This window comes from Lepisma saccharinum, chromosome 16 (genome assembly GCF_977018435.1).
Source record: "Lepisma saccharinum chromosome 16, izLepSacc3.1, whole genome shotgun sequence".
Taxonomy (NCBI): Eukaryota; Metazoa; Arthropoda; class Insecta; order Zygentoma; family Lepismatidae; genus Lepisma; species Lepisma saccharinum.
Genome location: NC_139244.1, coordinates 45,806,745 through 45,831,865, shown reverse-complemented (window position 1 = coordinate 45,831,865; position 25,121 = coordinate 45,806,745). Strand labels below are relative to the sequence as shown.

Sequence of the window (25,121 nt, the reverse complement as noted above, 5' to 3'; positions counted from 1 at the left end):
TGCATTGAGAATTTTGCTGACAATACCTGTTACTGTGGCTGAGAGAAGTTTTTCAAAGCTTAAACTTATATATATAAAAAAAATACTTTCCTCTTCTCTAGATTAAAGGAGCTTATTGAATACTTTGCTTCAAAGATTATAAGTTCAATTTGGTAGACAATGCCAATAAAGGCATTTCAAAGTGAAAATGGAAGTCATAACTGATACTAGTTTCACATTACACAAAACATGTAATACATTACTGTTAATTATTTAGGGAATCGACTTTCAGAATGAACAAGAGCTTGTCCAGAATTTTCAATTTTGACGGGTCTATGTACAATTTAAGGAGGGGGAGTAAAATGATAAAATTTGCACCAAATTGTTAATAGATTATTCCCTTGGGGGAGGGTTATATAAATCACTGAGATGTGGGATTTTTAAAATTAATATGAGCAATTTTCGTTATTAGCCCCGTGCATTTTATGTGCCCTAGGCCCCGCTCACACCTAGGGCGGACCCGGGGCATCGACGTATTAAAAATTATTTTACCGCCGCGTGCTCACGAAGGTCAAGAACTACTGGCTTAGACTGTACACCAACAAAATTTTTAACCCCTTTGGGGCTCTTGGTAGCCGATTGGTTCGAGCGATCCTGGCTGAAGCTCCACGAATCCAGTGTTGATTCAACACTGTTGCCAACTGCTTGAAAAAGAAAAGCATCGAGCTCCGGTCTATAAAGTATAATAACAACTTTGATGGTGAATTGTCCATTGTTACTTCTGTTCTCTTTTCTTCTCTTTTACATAAAAAAAGAACTGATTTGTCGGCCACCGATTTTGTTTTTATACATAATTACTAGGGCTAGGATTTTTATGACCTAAAAATCACCAAAATATGCAAAATAAAATATGCTCTTATGATCTAAAATTGTACAAAATATGCACTAAAATTTGAAAAATATGCCCTTATAACTAGACTGTTTCAAACATCAATATTTAAATGCTGAGATATTTTCACATACGTACTATTTTTTTTTCACTTCATGGTCCCTGAGTTGCAGTGCACAATGAATACTTTCTCTAAATTTTCAAATAAAAATGCAAAAGATTTTGCTGCAGTAAAAAAAAAAAAACAACTCACGAGTAAACATGGGAGTAAGAACGAATCCACTTCGAGAAGGATTGTACAGGGTGGCTCCAAAAGTCTTTTAACACCCTCGGTACAAGGCCACTGCAGCGCGCAATATGGAAATGGTGATGACCAATCGTTGCCAGGCCAAGGGGAAACCACATTGATGCCACCCGCGCAGTCGGCGGCCATCTTGATGTGCGCCATCTTGAATTCAACTTTAGAATTGTAAATGGGAAGGGGGTGATATGATATATCAAATCAAGCTAGCATTTCACAAGAAATGCAATGGTTAAGGTTTTTTTGATGTATCTTTAACCAGTAAAATGCTATGAATGAATTATTTTACCAATTTGCTCCTTTTCGAGGTGTTAGAAAAATGCCTTAAAATTTGTTTAGCGCATCGGTAACGCATCGAGATCAAAGTGATGTCTAGGGAGAGAAGTTCGCATGCCATTGCACAAGATTTGAATCGGATACATCCATGAAGAGCTGCGCATTATGAATGGTTGTCGCGAACAATTACCAGTGTGACGCTTCCATTAAATGAAAAGTCCTTCACAGTGACAGGGCTAATGTTTATGTTCATAAGGAAGTTCATAAACAGAATATTCGATGCTTTTTATCTGATAACCCATTTTCGACAGATCAAAGCTGAATGGTTAGTGTTGGTAAGTTAATGGTATGGCATGCTGTGTGGAACACGATTGGTTAGTCAATTTTTCATCGACGGAATCTTAAATGCTTAGGGCTACTTGGATTTGTTAAATAAACAGGTTTTTTCATCCTTGCTTATGGAAGAAGGTACTTTTTACAGAGTTTTTCAATAAGGAGGAACACCAGAACACCATGGGAACGTTGGGAAGCAGTTTCTGTCCAATGTTAGTTATCAGATGACAAGGGTCGCATATTCTGTTTATGAACTTCCTTATGAACATAAACATTAGCCTTGTCACTGTGAAGGACTTTTAATTCAATGGAAGCGTCACACTGTAAATTGTTCGCGACAACCATTCATAATGCGCAGCTCTTCGTGGATGTATCCGATTCAAATCGTGTGAAATTGCATGCGAACTTCTCTATAGACGTCACTTTGATCTCGATACGTTACCGATGCGCTAAGCAAATTTTAAGGCATTTTTCTAACACCTCGAAAAGGAGCAAATTGGTACAAGAATTCATTCATAACATTTTACTGGTTAAAGAAAAAACCTTCACCATTGCATTTCTAGTGTAATTCTAGCCTGATCTGATATATCATATCATCCCCTTCCCATTTACAATTCTAAAGTTGAATTCAAGATGGCGCACATCAAGATGGCCGCCGACTGCGCGGGTGGCATCAATGTGGTTCCCCCTTGGCCTGGCAACGATTGGTCATCACCATTTCCATGTTGCGCGCTGCAGTGGCCTTGTACCGAGGGTGCTAAGTGACTTTTTGAGCCACCCTGTATATTTCTTGAAAATGCAAAAATATGCTGAATATGACCGAAAATCAATCAAAATATGCTATATCACGCAAAAATGGCAAAATATGTCAAAATATGCCCTCAAAGAACACCTTAACTTAATTAGTTTCTTCATAATATGAATTTCTATATGTTTGGGGAACACATCAGGCGCTCAGAATAATAACGGCAGATCCCAACCGACTTCGAATTTTGAGATACAAGTATGACGGTATACTGCTGCCACCTACCTTTCATATGCTGAAGTATCAAAAGAATTGGGATATGCCAAAACTCTCATATTCAACCTTTAAAATTTGTCCGTAAGGAAAATGAAAATATTATCAGTGAAAAAATGACATATCCCAACTGTATGTGCTTTTGTTTATGTCCGCTACGAGTTCGGCGGCGTTGTAGACAATGTGACACCGTCCGTGACTGAGTGTGTTGCTATGCCAGAATCTCCGAAAAATAGGTAAAAAACGAGTGAAAAACTCAAGTGAATGGGTAATAAACAAACGGAAGTTATGCAGAAACAGTTAAAACAGTATTAGTTCAAACTTTGTCATCAGAAAAAAAAATGTTGATGGTGCTCCTCTGCTTTTACGTAAGGGTACTTCCATTGGCAGAGTGGTTAGCAGATCGCGATACGACGCCAAGGGTCCCGGGTTCGAATCCTTGCCTGGGCATGAATGTTTGCGAGTGTCCATTCATCACATCATATCACTCATTCCCATCTTCGCAAATTAGCCAAAAGCGGCACAAAAGCGAAGTAAAATAAAGCAAATCAATCAATCAATCAATCAATCAACTTCCATTATTGTGGAACATGATAATCCTGATATTGTAAAATTTAGTTTATCTTATTCTGACATTGACGTGCATCAAACAGTTAATCAAACTGTAGATGTTTCATTGTTTAAGTTACAGCAGAAGCACAGTGAACAGAAAAAACTAAGAAAGCTAAATACAATGACCTGATGCAACTATTGAAATATATACTACCCGTCTATCATGATTTTTATAAAACTCTTGTTCATGATGGTGTTGATGTTGAAGAAGAATGTGAAAATCTGGGAATGGAGCTGGATTAATACAACATGTTTAATAAAGGTAAACTCAATAAATAAGTTTTACCCCATTTTTTCACTTGTGTATATTTTTTCTAGTAAACAGCACAAAATCTGTGAAACTATTAACCACAATGGTTCAAGAATTTGCAGATAAAATTGAAAGACTATATTTATAAGAACCTAAAGAAATTACGTCATAATGTTAAAAATCTCCTGAGTGCTGAAATTAAACAGAAAATGTCATTTTTCTCAAAATGAACTTTGGTTGGGATCTGCCGTTATTATTCTGAGCGCCTCAATTACATTTAAGGTTCCTATGATATCATAATTAATGGATAACATTTCAGCCACCAGGATCGTTCGCAAGCAAGTAAAAAAAAAATAAGAGTAGTAATAATAAATATTAATCCACCCTGTTATTTGCTCTCAGATTAGGTTCCAGTGTAGGCACTAGAGGACAGCACCAAATGTTATTTCTTTATTATAACACTAAGGGTTGGTAAAGATCGCAAATCAACAAACGTAGCTACCCATTTTTGTCAAAGTCGTTTACATTTAAACATTTGGCAAGAACTCGTGTTCTTGTAGAATTTTAATTCCTCAATTACATTTTTATGTTGAATGTCTCGTGTATTCTACTGTCTTCAACTTGTTATGTCATAATCAGCTAACACTTTTCATGGATAATATTTGAAGCAGAATATTTGAATGCCCTCTGTCTATACACGCTACTGATAACTATTGTCATTATAAATCATCATTGTTATTATTTCAACTATTACATTTATGTTAACTTCACATTCTAAAAAATAGAATCGCTTGTTTCAAATTAAATGCCTGTTTCAGTCCATGTCGCTGCACTTTTTTAAATGTAATTTGGCGACTAAAGTTTAGTGTATTTAAGACACGAGCATCTGGTAACCTTGATCGATCACAGGAACCACCCAGAATTCTCGCCCGCTTCTCTCACTTGTGTACTTAAGTTACGTAAATGATGACGTAGCGAATGACATCATTTCCCATCGACAGGCTGGAAGAGACGGGGAGGGGGGGGGGGCTCACTCCGCTTCCTTTTTTGGTCTTCTCGGTAATTCCTTTGCGGGGGCAGCGCGTGTTGCAACCCAGAAAAGTTAATTTGGCACTTCACTGCCCGATGCACGCGGGAGGAGGCTACGTGCTGCTGCACAGTGGTGACATCTAACGGCCAATTGGGAAACTAACTGCAATCGTGGTCGAGAGTTTTCGCCTCGGATTCTTGATGTTCCTTTTCCTGACGCATCCTTTTAAAATTTTCAAATTTGTTTCATATCCTAATTTTTTTTCAAATACTTGTTTCCCTCGAGCTTTCTCTCTCTTTGTCTCGTTTCTTAAATTATTGTTGTATTTATTTTATTTTCTGCCCGTATTGGCTAATAGCCATGATGAAGATGAGTGGTGATACATGAAATTGATGAAGGGACGCCCGCAGGGAACACCCATGCCCACAACATATGTCAATAAAATTAGGTAAATTTCCCCGTACATTTAGCACCGTGACATGAAGGCACATTTAGGGGATGTGGGGATAAGACCCCACATATTATCGATCTAGGTCATTATGGAGGTGATGTGATCAGCGCCACGGACCGCCTTTACCCCCCAGGGTTACCCCCCGGTACCCATTGGTTTGAGGCTGGGTGAGTCCCAAAGCTGATTTATGTGGGGAGAAGACCGGAAATCAAACGCAGGTCTCCCGCGTTATAGCCAGACGCCCTACCGACTAGACTACGGCGGCTGAGAGAGAAGGAAATTTCATTCCTCGATTACGAGACTCATTTAGAAGCATGGAGACTCTGAGAAAATCCGGGGGAGGGGATTCCCTACCCCCCCCCCCAAATAATGACGTTAAAGATGAGAGATGATTAACTGAGACAGGTGACGGTGCCACGGTATCCAGTGACATGTAAATCTCATTTCAATATTTTTCATTATGTATAATTAATCATAATGTGACTTATGTAAGGCGTAAGTTTTGGTTTTGTCATTTGAATGTTTCGTAAGTATTTGTTGTGGAAATGAAATTCAAGCGAGGCACGAGAGTTAGGGACCGTTTCTGAGTCACAGCAATAAGGTTCATTTCTTACGTCGCACCTTACAATTCATGATGGGTTAAAACAAGGAGATGCATTATCTCCATTGCTCTTTAATTTTGCTTTAGAATATTATGTTAGGAAGGTAAAAGAAACTAAAGAAGGACTAAAATTAAATGGCGTGACTCAGTTGTTAGCATATGCAGATGATGTAGACTTACTGGGGGATGATGTGAATACAATTAAGAATAATGCTAAAATATTTTTCAAAACTGCTAAGGAGATAGGTTTGGAAGTTAACAAAGAGAAAACTAAATATATGCTTACAGGCCGAAACCAAGTGTTAGGTAATAATCAAAATCTAATTATTGATGATAACAACTCGTTTGAACCAGTTTCCAAATTCACGCGCAAACCACTACAAATTAAACCACCATTCAAAAATCATAATAAGAGTCAGGGCGTAACGCCCTTTAGATGAGAGAAAAAAAAAAAATGGGAATGACCGCGAGAACTAACAATAGAGGTTCACCCCACGGGCGGGAGACGGGTGGGAAAATTTCCCCCTGGGAACGGTTGTGTGCGTGTGTGTCAGTCTTTGTTTGCTCCCCGCAAAACGTTTGTCCCACACTTGTTCAGGGGGTTTTGTGAACTGTGTCTTCTATTCTTTTGGAGTAATGATTATTATCAACCTTATATTAGGGTGACCAAACATACTCTTTTTAAGAGTATTATACTCTTTTAGAGGTTCATATACTCTATACTCTTTTCAATTTGCAAAAATCCCCAAATATACTATTTTCCTTGCATTATTTTACACGTAAAAATGCGTTAAAACCCACAGGAAGAAAAGAAACAATGATGGGTAAGTAAAGGTCAGTGTACAAAGATTTAGGGTACTATTATAGTATAAGGGAAACACCTATAAATCATATTTGTTACATTGCTAACATACTATTTTGGAATGCGGAACATTTCCTAAGGTGAAATAATGCATTTCTAACTAAGATAATGTATATTTCTTACATTTACGAGTACTTATTGTTACTTGTTATTTCGATTCTGTAACACATTATGGCGGGCGATAACGTACTGGTTCAGGGCACGTTGTGCGAGTGTCTTGTCGATTTATGCAGTGTTGCAACCTCGTTCAGCGGAAAATACCTACTTTCGTGCCCAGATTTGAAATTATGCTAATACGTCGCAAACCACTGACGTTAGCCCCACAAACCATTCACGTTAGCCCCAAAAACAATTTTCCGTAAGGTTAGGTTAGGCAAGCATAGTAAAAAAAAATTAAAAATACTCGACATGTCATGTTCTAGTGGAAACACGGCGAGGCTGAAACACTGACTATAGGGTTGCGTCATCTTAACACATGGAACATTGTACTATCGTGCAGAAAGCAAATGGCGGCAGCAGAAACAGCGTGTCGGACAGATTTTCGCAGAAAACGACATGTTTTCGCATTAAAATGGATCAAAACTAGATTCACGAACTTCCACAACGCTACAGAAAATGATTTCCGTAAGTACTTTCTCCTGTAAATTTGAAGAAATCAGTTTCCCTTATACTATAATGTTACCAATATTGATTGTGAAAGACTCTTCAGTGTTAAAACTTATTGGCGAGAGGGAAAAAGTACACTCTTGGTGTCAACACTTGAACAAGTAATGAAAGTGAAATTCAATGTGGACATGACCTGTGAAGAGTTTGGACTGGCAATAATGGACAATTTAAACATACTCAAGAAAGCAAAATAATTCCAGAAGTATGAACGACGGTGCCCATTCGTGAGAAAGTATTTGTAATTAGCTAATTACATTAGACCCATAAGTAATTTGAATCTGTAGAGTGTGGGCCTATTTTATAGGGCTATAATAGAAGCAATAACAAATAGTCACCCTTATTTTCGTTTTCTTTTTAGGTTTTGTACATGTGCACCTTCAACCTATAGACTATACTCTTTTTGGTCAACAAATATCTGGTCACCCTACTTATATTTTCCTTTCATACACAAAACTTGTATACTATTTATCACTTGGATATTTCTTAACATAACCAACTTTTCACGTGTAGACCGCATGCCCGGATAGCTTAGTTGGTATAGCATTAGGCTTTTAACCTATCGGTCCAGGGTTCGAGTCCCTGTCTGGGCTGTTACAATTTTTAAAATTTTATCATCGGTCTTATGCAAGAGGCTTCTACCATAGGGAAATCTGCTTTTGTAATTCTCAAAAGTATGTACAATCAGATTTCTTGCTACATTTAGCTCCTGGTATAGTATAAATCGAAGTCTAGTTAGTGTTGGGTTGTAAGTGCTTCTGGCGCATGTAGCTACTTGAAATAGCAAATGATGATTATATAAAAGCCAAAGTGATTCTTTTTCTTTCGTAGGAACTATGTATTGGCGAAAATTTCTCTCTTACCACGAACCCTCATGGAAAAATTCCAGCAGCGGCTAAATCGTAATGACTATGTGACTTTCGCTTTTTGGTAGACTACTTTTCGTGTATATAAATCTGATATATTCTTGAATTGATTATTAAATAAAAATAAACTTTTAAAAAATACATCAATTGTTTCATTTGAATCCAAAATGAGTATGTAAACTAAAGAACAGTTACAAGTCAGCATTATTTCTCGATGTAAGAGGTTCTTGCAGGCTAATGAAGCTCTGGCGTGTGGTCCCATGCCTCCTACAATCCTCAGTAAGGTTCGTGTTATTAACCAATAAACATGCTAAGAGTCCCCTTTACACCCTGAGGTTTAATCTTCAATAAGGGGATTTTAGCCCTCTGTGATAGTGATTGTAGTAAAAATAAGCCTCGTAATATATAACAGATACGCCCTGAAATTAAGTCGAACACTCAAGAAAACCAGTAATACTTGAAAAAGGCATATAAGGCTAAATATCAACATAGAAAACAATTATTTTTTCACAAATATTTTATTATTTGCACTAAAATACATTACACATTGGTAATTTTAGTATTGTACCAAGATACAAGTCTTTGTAAAGGTAAAAAGTAAAGGTAAAGTGTTCCCCTGTGCATAGCACCACGCCATGAAGGCGTATAGGGGGTGTGGGGGTAACGCCCCACACTTTCTTGATCCGGTCGTGAGTGGGGGTGATGTGATCAGCATCACGCCCCTGACCGCCTTTACCCCCCAGGGTTTCCCCCAGGTACCCATGTTATTCGACGCTGGGTGTGCGCCGGGGCCGTTTCCACCGTTAGAAAAGTTCGCGGATTTGAACCGGCCGGGGATCGAACCCGGGACCTTTAGCATGGTAGTCAGACGCGTTACCGACTGAGCCACCGCATTTCTGAATGCACAACTTTGTTCAGATGGAGGCGAAGTATCAGAATGATATTTGCACAAACCTCCTTGAAACATATACAAGTTTCTAAGCGAAGGACAGTTTGCACTTTGCAAATCTACAATATTATAAGTATTGAACAATTCTTTGAGAAGTTTGGATTTTTCTTCTCCCTTGCAATATAAAGTTGCACCTTGACAGTTCAAATTTCTAATTACACTACGAACATAGTACACTACACATCCCAGAGGAGTATCGTACGATAATGCATGAATATTTTCTTTCGCCTATTGGGATTCATTATTGTCTTTGAAATATTCTGGCACTTTTACAAGAGCATAATACACAGTATCCAAATTTGTAGAACTAACACATATCTCACGCAATATAAATTTATTATTGTACATAAAACCTTGCACATCAAGGCAACACTGTACAGGGCCGAAATCGAAAGAAGAAGCAGTTTCAGTATGATGAAACTGTTGAAGATCCACAAAAACGGTACAAAGTTGATTCTTATTACTAGACGATTGTTTTGGCTCTAAGAGAAAGATTTGAGCAGCTTGAACATCATAGTGAATTTTTCAATTTCTATTATGATATTAGCAAGCATAAAGACATGCCATCTGATCTTTTGTCTGAAAAGTGTAGAAAACTTGCCGAAAGGCTACTGAATTAAGAGATGAACTAAAATTGCTTTCGGCTATAATAAAACAATTACTCCGAAGGAGACCTTAAACTGATAAAGGGTCATGATTTTGCACCTCATGTGAGTGTAGAACTTCGAATTTATTAACTTTGTCGGTAACCGTGGCAAGTGGCGAACAAAGTTGTTTTTGGAAATTAAGGTTAATAAAAATACTATCTTCGGCCAATCATGTCTGAAACACGCTTGTTTCAATTTTATGCAAGATAGCATTATATGAAAAATAATATTGCATGCAAAGGTAAAGTTCCCTGTGTATATAGCACCATGTCATCAAGGCACATTTAGAGGATGTGGGGGTAGGGCCACACACATTCTCGATCCCGGCCATTTTGTAGATGATGTGATCGGCACCACTCTCCGGCCGCCTTTACCTCCCAGGGCTGCCCCCAGGTACCCATTAATTTGAGGCTGGGTGAACCCCAGAGCCGCTTTATGCGTGAACAACGCAGGAAAGAATTCAGGCTTTAGATCGACACCCACATTTTAAAAATCCAATCATATATCACAGACCTACAAGGGTAAACATATGAAGTCAAGCCTTGTTTTCTTTCCTAACGCTTGTTACATTTAAGATACGTTTGAGAGAGAGGGAGAGAATTTTCATAAAATATAATAATATTAAATTAGTGTCGCTTTTTTTAAAGTTTAACTGTGGTCGAACGAGATATCCATTTGTGCTTAATAGTATTGAAGTAGCGTAACAAGTCTCATTATTTATTTTATAGTTTGATGTTTTACTTGTAGTTAGGAATATATTGATTTTCAATTTCCCGTTGCTGCGTAATGACCGGGGGGGCTACCGCCTGCCCTGATTCCAATATACATATTTTTACTGTTCGTATGAGTTGTCATTTACGTTTACAGGTACCAGGTGTATCAGGTATAATGCTATTTGTGTTTATTTACTATTGGAGGCGATAGGTCTCAGCTAAATTTAAAGGTGTCATATTTCAAGATATTTAACTCAACCTGGATCGTTTGCAATCGCACGAACGGCACCTCCTGCCTATTGTGACATTTGGCCCCGTGCCGGGGAATGAAAAATATGTCACCGGGGACCGGGAATGCGATTGTAACATTTGCCGCCCCGTGAAGGTACTTGGGATATAATGCCCATTATGCGAGTTGATAACGGAACAAACCTAATTACACGTTAGCGACTGACAAAATAATCACTTCCTCACGGAGGCCGGGTTTTCGTATCGCCATATAGCGCAATTTTCGTTTTATGAGTTTGCAACACTTAGTTTTGTGTTTGCACAGGTGCCTAGCGTAAACTCTCCTAGTACTTGCGGAGGGCGGTTGTAAGAATGTTAATGCGACCCGAGAGAGAAGAGAGCATTGTAACGAGAGGACAATGTACATACACTCCGTGCAGAGGAAGTGGCACTCTATATATGCTTAAGGATTGTGCCATTTTATTTGAAGAAATTGTACATGAGTAACATAATAGCATCATTGCAAATGTGTACGTGTCAGTTGTCACTAAGGTGCGGAACAATATGCACTAGGAACTTGCACAATAGGCTAAACACTATAAAATAAAAATTAAAGATGGTATGAAAACAACACGAGACGAGAATGGTACTATATCGGTCTCGTCTCGAGTCTGCACATATGTTCACAGCGTATAAAGCTAATTAAGAGCTTCCGCCAAATGACTATCGCTCTCACCTTTGGCGCAAGGGGTTCCAGGCTCGATTCCGTGTTGGAACCTCAAAATTTTCGGCGGTGACCCAGCATCGTTAGGACAGTTGGAAAGAAGAAGTATGAATTCCAGTTACAAAGCCAGATAAACAGCTGCGATGGGACTCGATGCCCTGACGACACGTCACCCAATACAGATGTCGTTTGGTAGGCCCCAGAGGTCTTTGAGCCAATGAACTTTCCTCGGTAACGATTTTCTGTTTGATGCCTACTTTCGACGCTACGGGCCCTCGCAAAACGAACTTTTACCCTGAATGTATATGCAACAGAAGCACACAATTTCCACTTATGAATTAACCTTGTTATTTTATGAAGAAAGTGCATGGTTTATCTATATTCGCCTGCTGTGTCTGAAGAAGTCAAATAGCAAAATAAATTTATTTTTTATTCAAATTTTTCAATGCCATACCAAAATCTCGAGCAAGACCGATAATCTCGGGCACAAAGAATCGTTCTCGTATCGATATTTACAAGACACACTGAGTCTTGTCTCTACCATCCCTACTAACAATGCCCCAAAAGTAGATAGTGAACATTTGTTATTAATTTTTGAAGGGCGTCAAGCCATTATATGGCTTAATTGTAAACCTATTAAGAAAATAAATTGTCCACTTATTGTATATTTCTTACTTTTGTGCCCGGTAACTGCAATTTTGCGAGCCAAAGAGGTTGTGTCGCCTGGGCCCAGCGCTAATATAATCCTTTTCGGGGTTTTGTGTTGTTGATTGATTTAGTTTATTTTACTTCGCTTTTCTGTCACTTTTGAATAATCGCGAAGATGAGGATGAGTGATAATATGATGAAATTGGTGAAGGGGAACGCAAAGAATACCCAGGCCGAGATTCGAACCAAGGGCTACTCACTGTGAGCCACACAGGTCGGCAGATTTGTGTTGCGTCTTCCATATGCGTTTTGATTATCTCTTCGTCAATTTCATCTTACGACTTTTCATCGCGGTTAGCAAGAAGCGGCAGAAATGCAAATCAGTCTTATTTTTGAGTCTTATTTTCTGTTACGTTTTATCTAATTCGACAATAGTGACGAATGGTGGTTAGGATAAAATAATGAAGAGACACACAGAACCAGGGTAGGAAAATATTGCAAGAATAAACAGATATATAGGGAGTCCATAAAGTCCTGCAAAAAACTAAAACTCTATAACTTGAAAATTATTAAGTTTATTAACAAACTATTTTGTGTGTACTTACAGCAAGGTTCAAAGTTTATTTCCTGCTTGTTACGTTCATCGCCAAACCTCCAATTGTGCACTATTCACGTTCAAACACTGTTGCAGTCTTTTTGTGAAACCGAGAATTGCGTGCTGGCGGTGCTCTCCTGGGATATTCAGAATCACATCTCTTATTTTTTCTTTTAGGTCATCCAGATTAGCTGGTCTCTGTGAATACACCTGGGTCTTTACATGTCCCCACAACCAATAATCGCAAGGTGTCAAGTCAGGCCAAGGTGTGGGCCCTCTTCGGCCAATCCATATCATGTCACAGTCTTCGACTATCAGCTCGTGTACAAATTTTAACTTGTAGGGCTGGGCCTTGAGCTTCTTGCGTACGATCTTGGGTAACGTTGACTTTGGTATTCCCAGTTCCAGTGATCTTCGTTTCAGCGATTTCATTGGACTCCGATGCACGCTGTCCTGCACTGACTGAATCACATCGTCACTCGATCTTGGCCTTCCACTGCGTGGCAAATCTGACACACTTCCCGTTGCCTTGAACTTGCTAGGGGTGGTTTCCCATATGTTGTCTGGAACTTTCTCTGCACTGAAACAAAATATTATAACTCTGCAAACCACAGAACACACTGTGCCTTTTCCTGGATGGACGCCATCTTAAGTCACATGATCACGTGATTACCAGTGCAAGCGTCACTGAGCAGTGTGGCCAGAACAAAACTTTAAACTTCCACCCTTCTCACCCAAGAAATGTGTATTGTTAAACGCAACAGCGAAAAAGTTATAGAGTTTTAGTTTTTTGCAGGACTTTATGGACTCCCTGTATACTTCATTAGACAAGATTATGCAGATTAGATATTTATAACCACTACAAGAGTGCACTGTTAGACTGGAAACAATATGATACGAATTTTGAACATTAAAGCCTATGAGTAGTGTAGGTGCACGGGTTTACCAACCGAAAATGGGGCTCGGTGGGGCTCGCCTTAATGGATTTCTCTCGTAAGGCATGAGCCCCATTTTCTCGCAGTGTTGCCAGCCCCTTGCTTGAAAAAATCACCAAGGTTTTTTTTGGTCTAACCTAACCTCAAGCAAGGAGCTGGCAACACTGCTTGAGGCGTGTCTTAATGGTTTGCTCTTGTAAGGCATAAGCTCTATTTTCTCGCAGTGTGGCCAACACCTTACTCGAAAAAAATCACCCAGGGTTTTTTTGGTCTAATCTAGCCTAAAGCAAGGAGCTGGCAACACTGCTTGAGGCTTGTCTTAATTAATTGCATAAAGCAAGGTTGCCAACCTACTGGTATTTTTGCCATAGCCTTTTACAAAAAAAAGAGAGGAGAGAGAGAGGGGGGGAAGAGTTAAACAACCGACAATGCTGCCAACACCTACCTACAGCTTTTTTTTTACTTGGCAAGGGTTTAGCCAATTTATACACTGGCGCAACATACACACACTGGGCAAGGAGAGCCGACAACAAACACACACTGCCGTAAAAAAGAGAGAGATGGATGGATGGCAACACAGTATGTGTGTGCGTGTGTGTGTATAATATGTAGCATTATTAACTAGAGTGTGTTGGCAACCCACCTGCAACTAAAAAAAAAATAGAGATGCCAATATTGCTGTAAGATAAAGAGAGAGACCTAGAGCTGGTATATCGTGACCTTTGTAAACCTCTCTCGCGGAAACGATGTGCTGCACATGCATACGCGCGCGCGTGCTTCTTTTTATTTCTGTATTATGATGCAAACAAACAAATAATAATTGTTGTTTTTTAGGATGCCTGGCCCCTATAACCTCGCCAGGGTGCGTGGTGCCCAACCAAAAAAAAGTAAAAGGTTTTCTAACGGCTGCGGTTCTAGATAACCGCACCTCTGTAGAGTTTCACGTGTTTTGTTTTTTTCTCAAACTTCCATGAAACTCTACAGAGGACCTCCGTAATGCATGCAACGTGTACTAACGACTCTAGTGTTATTTTGATGTTGTAATATTTTTGGATATAGAGTTTTATTGTGAGATATAGATAAAAATAATTATGTTTATTATAATATTTTCTTGATGAAGATGGAGAATGTATGTGTGTGTGTTACAAATAAAGTTGCATGCTTTTTTTTTCTAGTGTGTGTGTATGTGTTTTTGATGTTTCGACAGCATCTGAAACGATAAAAAAAGAAAGAATTTTATTGTTAATTTTCTCGTGTAAAAAACAACAACAAATTTTTTTTGTGCAAATTTTCTGATTTGTCTCTCGTGCTATAGTGCAAAAAAAGATATTGTAACTGATAACTGATGAAATTGACATTTGTAACTGATCTGAACTAGTGAAATTCGTATTGTGCTATTGTAACTGATTGTGCTAGTACAAAAAATTTCTTATTTGTGCAAGAAAAGATGTTAAACATGTTAAAACTGGTCTGTGACCCTCTCGTTCTTCACGTCGTGGACGAAGGACTTCTCTGCAATCAGGATGACGCTGCACACGGTGTCCTCGGGCAAGGCTTCGTGGAACTCGCAGACGACCTTGATGTTGGTTCGATCGTTGACCACCACCTGCTTTCTCTTAGATGTGTTGATGACGAACATGGGTCTGCGGGTTTTGAATTCGCTGGGCGTGTAGTACATGTCCATGCTTCCCTCGGTCACGCGCTTGAAAGAGGTGTAAGCTTCGTAAAGTTTGAGGTAATCGTCTTTGGTCATGTCGAGGTTGTAATTCTCGCGCGGGAAGACTTCGTTGCGTCCATTCTTCAGATAAACGTTCTTGATCTTGCAGTCGTCCAATTTGCTGGAATCTTTTTCCTGGTTGTTATCGCGACCGGTTTGAAAGAGCACCACGACGAAATCTGGCATGTCGAACTGTATGTTGTTGAACTGCGTCGTCACGTCGAATTCCATGTGACTTCCCGACGCCATCTTCTGCACGCACTGGTAACTGTGAAAGTGAATCGGCACCTGCGGATTCTTCAAGATCTCTGCTTTGTACTTGAGGGCGTAGTTCGTCTCGTATTCCACGATCGGCATTCTCAATTCCATGCTCCGTATGACGCACTTGGCTGCTTCGGGTAATGTGTTGGCTATCGGCGTGCCGTCGGCGTTCAAGTTGGTGTATCGCATCAGTGCGTCGTTGTCGTTGGCTGCTCTTCGAAACGTGATCCTCAGTCCTCCCTTCCACATGATCTCCTTGTAGTCCGAGAAGAATCCCGGCAGCAGACGCATGGGAAAAAGCACCGTGTGACTTCTTGTCGATATTTTGGTCCCCGCTTCGAATCCTCCCACCTGGTAGTATGCTGCGTCCGTTTTGGATAATTTCAATGTTCCCACTGCCGTCGACGTGATGCCTGGATAGTCTATTCTGTCTATGACGGTGTTGTGTTTCCTCACCTCCACCTGCGAGAACAGGTGAGGCACGAAGTTGTCCACGAGTATCAAATTTGCATTGGGCGGAAACGCGTCTCCGCTTTCCTTCTTCACCACGTCGAATTGAAGGTAGAGGTCCGCTCTGTGAGGATGAACGAACCCGTCGCCTACGTCCACGTCGTATTCGATCTCCCTGTTCGCTTCGTTGAGATTGGCGAACGTGCGACGGTTCGGAGGGAAAGATTGCAATTCGTAACTTTCGATTTGTTCCATTTTTACTATGCGTGTTATTTATTATACGTTGATCTCCACGATGGCCGTCGTAGTGGCACCTGCGAAATCCACCACCTCTCCTTTCTCGTTCGTCACCACCAACTCTATGTCGTCTATGCGGTTGCGACATACTGGAAAATAGATCGGCGAAGAGGGCGTGTAGATGATCGGTTCCATGAATTCGGAACTTGGTTTGAACGTGGCTATGATTCCCGTCTGCTTGTGACTTCCCAGTAACTCCCCGTCCGAAGATTTAGTGATCATTCCTTCTGCCACGTTACAGTGAACGTTCAGAGTCTCTATGGCCAGAAATTTAGGAATGTTTGCTGCCGTGTGCTTGATGCCAGCTTCGAGTTTTGTGTTGTTCTCGAAACCTAAAAGTTCACCCATGGTACCCAGGTCTACGGTCTCCGTCGCCGACACGATTTCCACTCTGTGCGTGACCGAATTTTGAGAAAGGTACGTGCCTTTGGGTAACTGAGCTTGCAAAGTGGAAAGATTGTATTGGCCTGGCGTGACGACGATGTGTTCGCTTCCGACGCTAATTTTGTTGTTGTGCTGCGTGACGTTAGGTATGAGGTACATGCTGTAGAATGCACGCAGAGCTACGGATTTAGGATAGACGATGTCGTCGTGCAGCGTGAGTTTCAAGATTGAAGATTCGCTCGTGAGATGGAACACGCCCATCGTGTTTAAGATTCCACAATGCTTTCTGAAAATGTTCCACCGACGGGTTATTTATTTTAGACATGTATGCGAGAACGGAAAGGCATAGGTGGCCGCAGTTAACATCGGTGAAACCCTGGATGCGTTTGTCATTGTAGTAGAGGTTGGCAACACTGAGATACTTCACCAACCTGGCAGGTGGTGTGCCACCGAACGAATCGAAAACAAATGCATTGTTATCGTCAATTTTGAGGTAGCATATCCAATGTGTACCAGGATTTTTGTAACTGTCCAGGTTGACCACGCCATACTCCTTTTTCTTCACAGCAGAGGGTAGAGAATCGGACATGAAAACACCCCTGAAGTTCTTTATTCCCAACAGTTCGATCAGAGATTCAATATCGAAGTTGGACAGGGCTTCTTCTTTTTTTTATATTTCTTCAAAGCATCGAGGTTGCTTTTTTGTTTTTTGGTTATACCTTTCCCCTTCTTCTCTATAGCCAGGTTGTGACGTTTCTGTTCTTCCAATTCTGCCTTGTTCTTCTTCGAGTCGATGACGGTTTTCGCGATGGCGGCGCTACCGCCGGCCAAACTTCCAACGGCCCCCAATGCTGCCAGGATGGCTGGGATGCTGAATATAAAACCTCCGATCTTTTGCTGTTTCCGCGAACGCTGCAAGCGTCTCAATTGAGGTGTGCTGAGAAGTAATTTCATTCCGTGTCCTTTCGTCAAGCAAGAACGTTTCTTCTCGCGTTGTTTCTTGGTGAGTAACCCATCGAGGGCACCTAGATTTTTCAGATTGGAGTATGGTATCTGGTACACGACACCCTTGGGCTTCATGTTGATGCTCTATATGTTATCTTCACGGTATGTTATTTATATATATGTTCTGAGATTTTTTTTGTTTTGTGTAATTTTTTTTCGGTATGTTATTTATATATAAATGTTCTGAGATTTTTTTTGTTCCGTGTAATTTTTTTTTCAAGAATATACTCCGCGCAGAGCCGTTACACAAATTCTATTACGTGCTTTGTTTTCTTACCAAGAAGTTCCTTTGTACCCTTGTACACGATTCGAGTTTTGTTCTCGATTAAAATAGCTAGCTTCTCGTCGGATAACATGTTAGCGTATCGATCTGGTAAAAATAGACTGTATTGTGCGTTGAGCAACAGACGCGCCTTGGGACCATACTGGGTAGAAACAATTGAACCGGAAGTTATCGTGTAAGGTTTGTCCACTTCCAATTCCTGAATTTTTACATATTCGACTGATGAATTTAGCATTTGTTTTAATGCTTGGGCGTCTAGTGATTGTTTACTCATTTTTTTATAAGATGACAAACACAACTGGAGTTTTTTTTTTAACGTAGTGTTATTTATATACCGAAGAAATTTTTTTCACGGTTCGAGAATTTTTTTTATTTCTACACACCCCATCCAAATTTTTGTTTCGTGTTCATGGCGATGGTGGTGCCCAGTGCTGCAACTCTTTCTCCCAGCGAAGCGTCTCTGCTAACGAATCTTTCGAAAGCTGCGTGCTCTAACTTTCTGTCTGCTTCGTGACGTGCATCCAGATCGGTGCGAGTGGTGTTGTAGGCGATGTCGTGATCTTTGCATGCTGCGTCCAACGGATTCACACCCTTGTCTCCTCTCTCCAATCTTTTCTCGAGTTTGGTACCCGGTCCGCAGTACTGGTAGCCGGGTAAATGCATCTCGAAAGGTAACTTGTTGATGATGTCGTTCACGAGTCCCTTTCCTTCGGCAACGTTCCAGAATCTCGGAGGCAGCGTGTTGATAATTTTAATGAGGTAACCTATGCCCTTGTCGTCGTTCACGATGAAGTTGGAAAGTTTTGTGCTGATCAAGTCCACAATTCCTACCTTCTCGTTGTAGAAATTACGATTGCCTGCATTCTCCTCTCCTGCAATAACCAACAACCTGTCTATGAGCTTGCGCACGTCGTCCACCCACACAAACTCTTTGGGCAGGGTGTTGTAGAGTTTGACGCCGCTGCCTGTTTTCACCTGGTTCCATATCGGCTTGATGAGATTCCTGTACTTCTCGCCGCTGCTGGATTTGACCCTATTCTGCGTAGCGTCGTTGTTTTGGTATAAGGCATCCGTCATGATCAAAATTTCCTTGTAACTCTGGTAATCTTCGTCGGTGTAATCTTTCGGCTGCTTTTTGGCAACGAGTTCCCACAGTCCCACCGTACCCGGATACCTGTTCCAGCTATTGTTGTCGCCTAAATTGACTTTAATGTCGTTGCCTTCGAAGGTGACTTTCGATTTTCCAATCTTCCAAACCACACCACCGCCTTCGTTGCTCTCCATGCTCGGATACAATCCGAACACTTCATCCTTGTCGAATTTCCCCGTGCTCAGTTAGTCTCGTGCCAAAGGTCCCAACTCGATCTTATCCAAAGACGACGACGTGCTACCTATGGCTCGACGTCGTGCCGGTACGTCCTTCAGTTCGAACGGCGTCGAAGGAATGCTCGAAATGGGCGTGGGTACGGTGTAACTTTTAGCTGCAAGTGGTACGAGTTCGTTGATCAAATTTTTATTTTGTTCCGTGACGCCTTTAATTTCTTTACCTAGATCGCTGATGGCGTCGATCACAGGTTGATCTTGACGTTTCTTCTCTTCGTAGAATCCGCGATTCTCGGATTTCCAACCTTTGAAGCGTTTCGCGAGGTAATCGCGAAGCTTGAGATTTTCGTCTTCGATTTTTCGTTTCGTCATAACGTTATTTATACACGTCGTTTCTCACAACGTTGCAACGTTTAGAAAGTTGTTGATTTTGTTTCTGTATTTTCCGTCGTTGGGTTTTCTCGTCATGTCGATCGTCGCGAATCCGAAATCGTCACTGTTCCAGCAAGAAGTGCAGCAGCGTTCCGAAAATTGATTGTAGTTCATGTCTCCGCCTACGTAGTCATCGTACGCGTGCTTGAGGTTGGTGTGATCTTGACGAAACAAACATATGAAATTAGCGTTGTCGCGTACTAACTGTTTTGGAATTTTGGAAAACGTTTGAGCTAGGAAGAAGCAATCTATTCCTTTGTGACGACCTTGCGTGAAAAAATTGCGAATTTCATTTTGATTTTCCAGGATAACATCGTCGAACACAACGACTGAATTTTTACGACAATCGTCGAGTGGTTTTATTTCCGAAGCGAACGTTGCAATGTCCAGACCATCGTACAGTTTCATCAGTTGCTGGTATTTCGCTTGTTCGAGACTTTTGGAAAATACGTAGAGGTGCCTGTTCTTCCAATCTAACCAATTCGGTGCGAGGAGAAAATTGTCCACGAGCAGTGTCGTTTTCCCACACCCCGAAGGACCTACGATTAGACAGCGGATGCTGTCGGGAAGCAACTCGCCGTTCTTTTTTTTCGTTTGACTTTCCGAATCCGGTAGACGCTTCACCACGTTCCACGTACTCACAAGATCACTTCGTTCGCGTCGATCCAACTCTTTTCCGGAAGTCCCAGCCATTTGACAAACAGTTTGTCGCCTTTCCTACGCAATACTTTCTCGATGAGGTACGTGTCGGGATGTTTTGTTTTAGAGAGTTCCTCTTCGTAAAATCTTCCTTTCAAAATCTCGCCGCTACTATCTTTTATTATATACGTGTGTCGGTTTCCGGGTAAAACTCGAACCACCATAAAAAGTTCCGTGCTCCAATTTTTTGTGAACCCCTTCTCGAAGGTGCGTTTGAATTTGCTGATCCTCACCTGGTCTCCAATTTTGAATTTTGATTTCTTGGTAGTCGTGGGAGTGTACTTTGGACAGTAAACTGTAGAAATTAAACGCTGCTCGTCAGATTTCGTAACGTCAGCTGGCTTCATGCCTATCGTTCTGTGTACCGTATCATTATAGGTGTCGACGAGTTCCGGCAGTATGTCGACCCATTTGTAATTTCCTCGAAGCGTGAATCGTTTCCACATGTGTGTTTTCAAGGTTCGATTAAATCTTTCCACGATGCTGGCTTTGATGTGACTGAAGGTTGAATAATGTCGAATGTCATGTTTTTGAATAAACTTTTGGAATACGGCATTGTAAAATTCCTTCCCCTTGTCCGTTTGCAAAAACCGAGGTCGTCTGTCGCTTTCGCGAAAAATTGTCTTGAATGCTTCCGTGACGCACGTTCCCGTTTTGGCTTTCAAAGGTAGAGCCCATGCGAATTTCGAAAACGTGTCTATGACGGTGAGGAGATACTTGTTGCCCTTGTTCAATTTATGTACATTTTTTAGATTGCCGCTACTCATCTCCACGAGGTCACTTTGCCAGAGGTCATCGATTCCCTTGGTTACCACCGCCAAACGTTCGTAGTTGCGGCGTGCAGGTTTATGCAATTCTTCGACGATGGCTTGCCTAGACATTTTTTAGAGATTACGTTTGAAGAGAAGCACCAGCGTGATGGGATTCAAAGAGGGTGGCACTTCGCTCGTGTTTTGAATGATCAGCTTATCGCCGGCACTCACGTCAAAAACGGTAAGATCTTCGTCTTCGTGTATTTCATATATGTTGCGCGTTTCGTTCCAACGTGCCAGAGGAATGTTTCCTGCTTTCTGGACACCACGATTCGATATCAAGGTCATGGTGGGAACGCTAGCTTTTCTGCCGTGAGACCAGTACGAAAATTCATTTATCTGAATCGTGCCATCGAGGAGAAACTTGTAGTACGGATGATAAGGATGTAACATGTACAGTTTGTTACCTTCGACGAACGTGGAGATTCTCTGTTGATTGGGTACGCTGTTAATTTCGATGGCTTGCAGAGAATGCAGTTTAGCGAATTTAGTATCGACGCTAACGAGGTTGCTGTGAAGCTGTCCCAGTGTATTTTGTACGGGCAACAAATGTTCGACGATGGTATCCGTTACTGTAGAAAATGACGGCTTGATTTTCACTTCCACGTTCAACTGCTTGAAGTTTTCGTTGAGTTCTTGTAATTTGGCACCGAAAGAGGCCAGCGTCGATTCCTGCGTGGATTCCAGCACTCCAACTTGATCTCTGATGTTAACGACGATACTCTGAAGGTTCTCGACTTGATTCAATTTCGAGCTCTTCTCGGTAAGATCGTTCACGATGCTTCGCATCTCGGTAAACTGCGTGTGAAGGTCGGCGACGCTCTGCGAAGTGGGCAGCGTCGACACCAGCGAAGCAAGTTCGTCTCGAATCTGTTCCACGTTCGCCGTTTCCGTTTCTAGTCGTTTCAGCATACGTGATATGTTTCTTTTCAAAGCGTGCAATTCTTTTGAGGTGGGGAGATTGGCCACCCTACTCTCGAGATCGCTCAATGAACTTTTGATGTCGCTCGAATCGGATAGTGCCGTCACCGCCGTTTTCAATTTTTCCAAATCTTCGCTCGAAGGTACGCTCGTCCGTAACGATTCCAAGTCACCCTGTATGTTGTCCAGTACGTGATGAAAATTAGCAAGGTTCGTTTCGACGTTCAAATTTTCTAAATATTCGATCTTCTGCTGAACCGTGCTCAACGTGTCTTGTATGCTCGTCAACGCACTTGCTTCAGCGTGAATATTTTTAATTTCTTCGTTGATCAACTCCAGAGACGCCTGAAGCGTAGCGATGGTGGTTTGAATGTGTTCGAAATCTTGATAAGCCTCCAATTGAATTTTTATGTTCGCGACGCTTTTGCCGATGACCTGCAGTTCGTCTGACGATGGTAGGTTCGTCATGGTATCTTCCAAAGTCTGTAACTTGGATTTAATTTCTTCCAACGTGCTGGCGAATTCTTCTTGTAATTTGGAAACAACAACATGCAAGCGTTCTACATCAATATCCTTCACGACGGTTTGAAGTTCAGAGAAATTCTTTTCGATTGCCGAAGTTCGTTCTTCGATTTCGAGTTTCAATTTTTCCAAATCTTCATTTTTCGATTGAAATTGCTGTAATTTGGCCAAATCATTTTGAAGCTTATCCACGCTCAACTGTATATTTTGAACGTTGTCGTAAGAAGGTACGTCGACATAATTTTTTATGAGCGTTTTCAGTTCGGAATCGATTTTCAGAATGGGGTCGAGACACTGCGTTTGGAGCGTAGCGATCTCCGACTCTAAACTTTTGTTTAAGGTCTCCTGCAAAGCGATCAAATCGCTCCTCAACTTTTTAATTCGGACGTCCAACATGAGAATCTTTTCTGCGTGGTCTACACGCTTAGTGTTGCCGAAAATATCGTTAGGCATTTTGGTTAACGGTTATTTATAATAGGATAGACGATTCGTAATTCTACGAAGAGAGGAACAAGTTTGTCGTAATCTCCTAGGAGTTCCACGTAAAGATAATCTCCTGCAGAAACATCGTACGTAATGTTAGAAAGCATCTTGTCGTGCTTGATTCGAAAAATGTTCTTGCCGGTAGATATTTTGATTTCGCCTACGTTTTCCGGATTCACGGTGATTTGAAGTTTTCCATCGATCTGAATTTCGTAGAAATGTAAATTGTTGTTGAAGACGTAAAACATCTTGCCCACATCGTCATCCAATTTCGTCCAAATGCTGTTAAGGTGAACAATCAGTAGACCATTGAGTTTAGTTAACATGGAAGGTAGAAATTCATGATCTGTCGTCGCGCGGTGTACAGTCTCCATGTTGGTTTGTTTTCGGAAACCAAAGAGATTCATAGGTATGCTGGTTATTTAAGAATACGGTCAAAGTTTTTTGTAATGACAGTCAGTGTTTTTTTTTTGTAATAACTAACAAAATGATTTTTTTTGTTTTCTTTTTTTTGTTTTGTTTTTATGAATCTTCTGTTGAAGATGGGCATATGTTGCAGGTTTTGCTTTCTGCTAAGCGATAGTGCCCCCACGGCAGTGTGTGGATTCCACATTGGAGAACGTACCTCTTGTCGTCGTTGGGATCCAGGGCAATCTTCCTCACTTTGTTGGTGGTCAACACATGGTCGACGCTCTGGATGCGCTGTTCTGCTCTTAGAACCGACGACCTGGTCTTGAGGCAATCCACGAAGTCCTCGAATGTGAGATGCTCCCGAACCACCTGTCTGCCGACACCCTTGGCCTTCTTGGTAACGCTGCCCTCGGCTTTGATGGTATAGGCCTTGGCGCGAAGACCTGCAAACTCAAGAATCACGTCTCCGTCCTTCTCATCTTTGAGTTTGCCAGGCACCTTCTTGTTGCGGGCCAGGATACCGTACTGGTTCGGCTGGGGATAGCCCGAGGTGTCGAAGAGGTTAACCAAAGATGGAACTGTGGCTATATCCCCGTATGCGTCGGCTGAGCGAACGTGGTACACCAAGCTGTCCGTGTCCGTGTAGAGAAGCGAGATGTTGTGGCCGTAGTGTGGACGTAATATGTCGTAGTACGTCTCGAACATGTGGAGCTTGCTCAGATCCAGAACCGTGGCTCCAACGTAGATGGGCTTGGTGAGTTTCACCACACCTTGCTTCATGTGAATCAGAGCCAGCTGCTCGTTGTAGATTGTTCGAGACTTGAACAATGGACTCGCGACAAGCTGACGACATCGCTCTTTCCTCGTCACCAATTTTATGTCCACGCGATTCCGTACATTCTCCATGGTCTTGCCAAACACCGCATTATTCATGAGCTTGAAGAAATCCTTATCAAGCTCGGACGTGGCTGCGGTGCGGTATTCAGTGTTGACTTCAATATATGGACGCAACCATGGAGAATGCTCGAACTTGAGGATGCGGTGAACTGCGTGGACTGTGACCCCTTGCTGCATCAACCACCGGAGATTCTGGTAGTGAAGGACGTAATTCTTCTTGGGTTCGAAATCCATGACGAGCTTCGTCTGGTTGGAATCGGGTGGACACTTGAACTCGGGTGCAGGGGGAAGATCGCAGAACAAATCCTGCAGCTTCTCGGAGAACTCAAGGTCCACCTCGGCGAAAAATCCGCATTCCGAATCGTCGAAACCTTCAACATCAAATTTGGTAGGATCAGCCCACTCGAACCCTCTAAAAGGGAGTGGCTGCATCATGGAGTGCCCGTACAAGTTATTCACGTCCGTGTGCATGATGTAGCTCGACGGTTGGGTGGAGTCGTAGCCAGTAGCCATGTGATGGTTGTTGGCGCGCGCGTGCCGTTGCGACACCTGGACCATTCCACCCCGCACGGCGCGTTCCACAAACAGCACCATGTCCACGTCCGAAAGAAGCTCCAGCTCGATTTTCGTCACCAGAAACATGGCTGACCACGC

The 25,121-nt window shown here is 41.6% G+C and overlaps 1 protein-coding gene across 1 annotated transcript in view; it reads left to right on the top strand.

Moving 5' to 3' along the window:
* Positions 1-25,121, top strand: part of Lmpt (four and a half LIM domains protein limpet) — a 718,337-nt gene that overhangs the window by 46,303 nt on the left and 646,913 nt on the right. The window lies entirely within an intron of this gene.